Here is a 6017-nt window from a genome sequence, read left to right on the forward strand (position 1 = left end):
AAGCCATTTGATTTAATAATGATATTTTCTGACTGGAAAGAAATATCCATCAATTGTACCGCACCAACAACCGCTAGAGTGGCTTTGTAAAAGGGTGGGATATGATTGCAAGCCCACTAGGGACAGAGAAAATATACTGTAACTGAATGTAATTGCCTTGGAAAAAGGCACGAGCTGAACGCTTAAATAAAAAATCCTTCATTTCAGTAATTTTTATACACCCATCCAGGGAAAACATGTTATCTCACCAATCTCTTCAACAGTGGCATAGCCAGACCTGCAATGTCGAGTGGGCCTCGGCCCATAGTAGGTTGGCAAACATTTTTCCTCTGTCCCTGCCCCCCTCCCACTTTACCCCCCCCCCCCCCCAGTGACCAATGTTCCAAGCTGTGCATATATTCGCTCGCACGCTTAGCAACTGTACACACACAATTTTTGCTGACTTTATTATGAGGATGAACTGAGGATGAAAACTTGCACAGAAAATGTTTTTCATGCACATATAGGCCAGCAAAAATTAGGGAGAACGTTGCAAGTGATCCCAATTCAAATTATAAATACCTGAGCTGGCAGGGATCCCCAAGCCCTGTCTGCTAAAGAGGTCCTTCTCCAGTGGCCAGAACACTCTCCTATACTATGCAGTTGCTGGCACCATCCATGGTCCATCGCCATGCCAGCCCCCCTTTCCATGCTTATTATTCCACATGCATGGGGAGATGATGTGGGAGTGGCCCATGGACAATGCTGCCATCAGAGGAGGACCTCTTTAGCTGGTGGGGATTGGGGATCCCTGCCAGCCATAGGAAGGGTGCTACAATTTTGAGTAGGCCTGAGCCCACCCATTGCTACGCACTGCTCTTCAATGCTAATCCTTCAGCAAGAAGAGGTTGCCAAGGTAGCTAACACTTATGTGCAACCTCTCTGCTTAAACATTAATTCTATAAACCATGACAAATTTTAGATGCAGCTTATAGAATACCGCTTATGCAGATTATTTTCAGTGCCAATATTTAGGCACCATGTATAGAATATAGCCCTATAGGCAGTGACGATCCTAGGTCAGCTGCCACCCGGGGCGGATCGCCGATGCACACGCCCCCCCCCCCCCCCCCCCCCACGGGTGCATTCTTAGCTGCTGGGAGCAGCCGCGCGGCTCTCAGCTCTGCTGGCTTCCTGCTCCCTCTGCCCCGGAACAGGAAGTAACCTGTTCCGGGGCAGAGGGAGCAGGGAACCAGTGGAGCCGACGGAGGGGTGCTCTCTGCACCCCTCCAACAGTGCGCACCCGGGAGGGACCGCCCCCCCCCCCTTGGTACGCCACTGCCTATAGGCACTGGTTATGGCACTTGTTTTGAGTCAATTCCATAAGAATAAGTAGGCACCTAATTTCCATTATAGAATACTAATGCAAATGGCTGAAAATATTTGTATATTAAAGCACAATTACTTATAAATGCCTGCACCTAGGTGTTAGCATGTACGTGATAGAACTCTATAATTTATACACACATCTGTGTGCTTCAGTCCCACTCTGTCCAAATTGCACCCATACGCATTCCAGGTTCCCCTAGTTGGTATTATATGAGAGGTCATTTACGCATGTCAGTGTTTAATTATGCATGCAAATGGCTGAGACTGCTATTTACATGCTTTCCTGCCACCTACAAATAAGTGGCGCCTTACAAAATTGTCCCCAGGGTGTCCAAGCAATTGAGGACTAATCCTTACATTATTTTACTTATTTGCTAACTGCACAACCTCTTATAGTGTTATTTTCGTTGTTGCAGTTGTTGTCAAATTGCACTGGCTTCCCATGCAGAAAGGCTCAGGTTCAAAGCTGCTTGTTTAGTTTTTCAAATCTTACAGGGTTCACCTCTGATCTGCTATCTAAGACCACTTCGCTACATTTGGTCATTAATTCGCAAGAGGATTGTGAAAAATTACAGAAGGACCTTACGAGACTGGGAGACTGGGCGGCTAAATGGCAGATGACGTTTAATGTGAGCAAGTGCAAGGTGATGCATGTGGGAAAAAAGAACCTGAATTATAGCTACGTCATGCAAGGTTCCACATTAGGAGTTACGGACCAAGAAAGGGATCTGGGTGTTGTTGTTAATACACTGAAACCTTCTGCTCAGTGTGCTGCTGCGTCTAGGAAAGCGAATAGAATGTTGGGTATTATTAGGAAAGGTATGGAAAACAGGTGTGAGGATGTTATAATGCCGTTGTATCGCTCCATGGTGTGACCGCACCTTGAGTATTGTGTCCAATTCTGGTCGCCGCATCTCAAGAAAGATTTGTATAGTGAAATTGGAAAAGGTGCAGCAAAGGGCAACGAAAATGATAGCGGAGATGGGATGACTTCCCTATGAAGAAAGACTAAGGAGGCTAGGGCTTTTCAGCTTGGAGAAGAGACGGCTGAGTGGAGACATGATAGAGGTATATAAAATAATGAGTGGAGTGGAACAGGTGGATGTGAAGTGTCTGTTCACGCTTTCCAAAAATAGTCGGACTAGGGGGCATGCGATGAAACTACAGTGTAGTACATTTAAAACAAATAGGGGAAATATTTCTTCACCCAACGCATAATTAAACTCTGGAATTCGTTGCCGGAGAATGTGGTGGAGGCGGTTAGCTTGGCAGAGTTTAAAAAGGGCTTGGACGGTTTCCTAAAGGGCAAGTCCACAGACCGCTACTAAATGGACTTGGAAAAATCCACAATTCAGGGAATAACATGTATAGATTGTTTGTACATTTGGGAAGCTGCCAGGTGCCCTTGACCTGAGTTGGCCGCTGTCGGGGACAGGATGCTGGGCTTGATGGGCCTTTGGTCTTTTCCCAGTATGGCATTACTTACCAGGCATGGCCTAACTGCTCGAGATATATAAAATACCCCAATCTATCCACCCTATCAGATTAACTGTTCACTCGTCCTCTAGATTGTTCACTTGTCTTTAGATTGTTCTCTTGTCTTTTAGATTGTAAGCTCTTTTGAGCAGGGACTGTCCTTCTATGTTTAAATTGTACAGCGCTGCGTAACCCTAGTAGCGCTTTAGAAATGCTAGTTAGTAGTAGTAGTAGTACTTATGTACTTATGTACAGACTGAAAGAACAACTGATGCTAGTGTCACTGTTTCAATAGACAATTTGAAATCAGAAGATTTTCAGCTCTCTATTCCCTGTACTTGGAGTTAAAATATGGAAAACTTTACCTAGTGCCATCAGAAGAGAAAACAGCTACCTTAGCTTCAGGAAGAGGCTAACCTTTCTCTTCCCAAAGACTGCTTCATAACAGTCCATTGACTTCTACCTCCTAGTATCATCCATTATCCTTTCCTATAATGTTTTTGGTCTCATGCATTATACCAATGTTCTCATACCTCAAACTAACATTATCGGATTTTGTCTCTAGAATGTAAACCGCATTGAACCCTGGAAAGGGGATATTAGCAGTATACAAGAATTGATTTGATTTGATCTTCCCTCCCTTCACAGGACTAAGCCATCACCTCCACCTTCAGACTTACCCTCACCCCCACCTCCAATTAAGTTTTGGGACTCTAATCTGCCTCTCCCCCCACCCCCTTTCCCAAGACATCATGCTTTTAAATATTAAACTTTATATACAGATTAAAACAATCAAAAAAACCAGTGGATGATTTCCAAAAGCCATTTACCAGGAAAATGAGCTATTTGACAATTGATCACCCACCTTGCAGGTAAAAGTACACATAGATGGTTCTTTATATGCCTGTTAGGATCTATAGGTTTGTTCTGACTGCAGTTGCTCTTTGCTGCCCCCCAGAAGCTGCTCCTCCAGGCAACTGCCTAGTCTTGCCTAATGGTTGAGCCAGTCCTGCCAACTGGATGTTCAATGCTGGGCAGGCATCAGCAAGTTTTCAAGTTTCAGCTTTAGTTGATATACTGGCTATAAGTTAACTATATAGATGGTTTACAAAGTAACAATAATTTAAAAAACCAAGAAAACTATAAAAACAATGTAACCTATAAAGAGTCCGCAATTTCCCCCTTCCATTGTGATAAGTAAGAGGGTGTCCTATAGGGTGTAGGCCACTAGAGGGCGCTAGACGAAGATGGAGGTCGCTAGGACCGGGGAGAGCCCTGGGAGGTCCACAGGTGCAGGTGGTTATGGGCTGGGTCCCTGGTAGCTAATTAGCCACTTTATACCCCACCTGAGTTGTGAAAGGAGGGAAGTGAGCTAGCAGCAGAAGAAGAGAGAGCCCCTGAAAGATACTGGCTAACCTGATGGACTTGGGGTGGACTGGGTGTCCAAAGGAGATCAGCAGGCTGAAAATCCTGGGGTAAGAAGTCCCTAGAGCATTAGTGTTTGACTGTGTGTCCTCAGTACTTATAGGAACTGTGTGTTCAGTGGAGGGATTGTGTGTCCGAAGAAGAAAAGACTGTGTGTCTAGAACTGTGTGTTCAAAGGGGGGGGACTGTGTGTCCAAAGAAGAAAAGACTGTGTGTCTAGAACTGTGTGTTCAAAGGGGGGGGACTGTGTGTCTAAAGTACTGAGAGAAGCAGGCTGCAAAGCCTGGGGTTGAGAGTCCCCAAAGTATTGGTGTGGTACTGAGCCCATGTATCTGTGTGGGGAGGCTCAGTGTGAAGATCTATGAAAGTATAAAGTATTAAGCTAGAAGAAGTGTGCCCAGGGGCTGGAATAAAGAGTTGCCTGAGAAATATGCAGTTGGTGAGACCTGCTTAATTTGCTGAGGGGAAACCAGGTCACCCTGAGTGAGAAGGGGTAGCACACTAATCGGCATATGATTTGCATATTGAGAACCAGGTCACCCTGAGTGAGAAGGGGGATATCACACCATCTTCTGAACAGAGTGCCATCCCCCTCTCTCCCAACTTCCTTGATCTGAGTACCATTAGCCTTCCCTTACCACTGCCCAAGATGCAGCAGCCCCCCCCCCCCCAGCCTCAGGGCCACCGAGAGAGGTGGGCAAAATTCCCCAGGACCGGACCCTAAGGGGGGGCCCGATGCTGGAATATCTCTCTCTCTCTCCTGCCAGGACCTAAGTGATCACGTCCCAACAGGAGCAGGAGAGAGAATACCCTGGCGCCGCAGCCGGGCCCCCCTTGGTGGCTGGGGAGGACCCAGAGGAGCAACTCCAGTGCTGCTTTTCTGCCCAACTGAGCAGCAGCTTTTCCTCTCAAGGCACATGAAACTGAGCATGCCCTGAGAGAAAAAGCAGAAGCAGGTAATCATCAGAACAATAGTGCTGGAGGAAGACGTCTTCTGCTGGCGGGGCCTTGGGATCCCCACCAGGCAACAAGGTATTTTGCCAGTGATCTGGGGGGGGGGGGGCAGCAGTGATGATTGTGGGGGGGGGGGGGGGGATGCCGCAAACAGGGGGGAGGCGGTGGCGGCCCGGGCCCGGTTCAGTCTCTCGGCAGCCCTGCCCAGCCTACCTTGAAAGGCCTGGTGATCTAGTGGTTGTTGAAGCAGTAGTAGTTCAAACTCTAGACTACCACTAGAGGTCACAGTGGCCATTTTCAGTCAGGAGCCGCAAGAGGCAGGAGCGAGTGGGGTCAGTGGCGTACCAAGGGTGGGGCGGTGGGGGCGATGCGCTGCAGGAGGGGTGCAGGGTACAGCCGCACGGCTGTTGGCTCCACAGGTTCCCTGCTCCCTCTGCTGTTACTTCCTGTTCTGGGGCAGAGAACCAGCGGAGCCAACAGCCGTGCAGCTACTCCCTGCACCCCAGCAGGTAGGAAGAATACACCTGGGGGGGGGGGGCAGTGATGCCTCTGGGAGGGAATACACCCGTGAGGGGTGTCATGCTGCACCCGGGGAAGGGGTGCGCAGCGGCGATCTGCCCCAGGTGATAGACGACCAAGGAACTCCACTGAGTGGGATTCATTCCTGCTTCACTCCACTAGACCATCAGGCCTTTCAAGTTGGCACTAAATATTGTCAGCATCTGCATAACTCCTGGCTTCTCCCAAACTCTTACTCCAGAATGCCCAGCTCCTGCCCAATTTGAAAATGACTG

Source organism: Microcaecilia unicolor, chromosome 11 (genome assembly GCF_901765095.1).
Source record: "Microcaecilia unicolor chromosome 11, aMicUni1.1, whole genome shotgun sequence".
Lineage (NCBI taxonomy): Eukaryota > Metazoa > Chordata > Amphibia > Gymnophiona > Siphonopidae > Microcaecilia > Microcaecilia unicolor.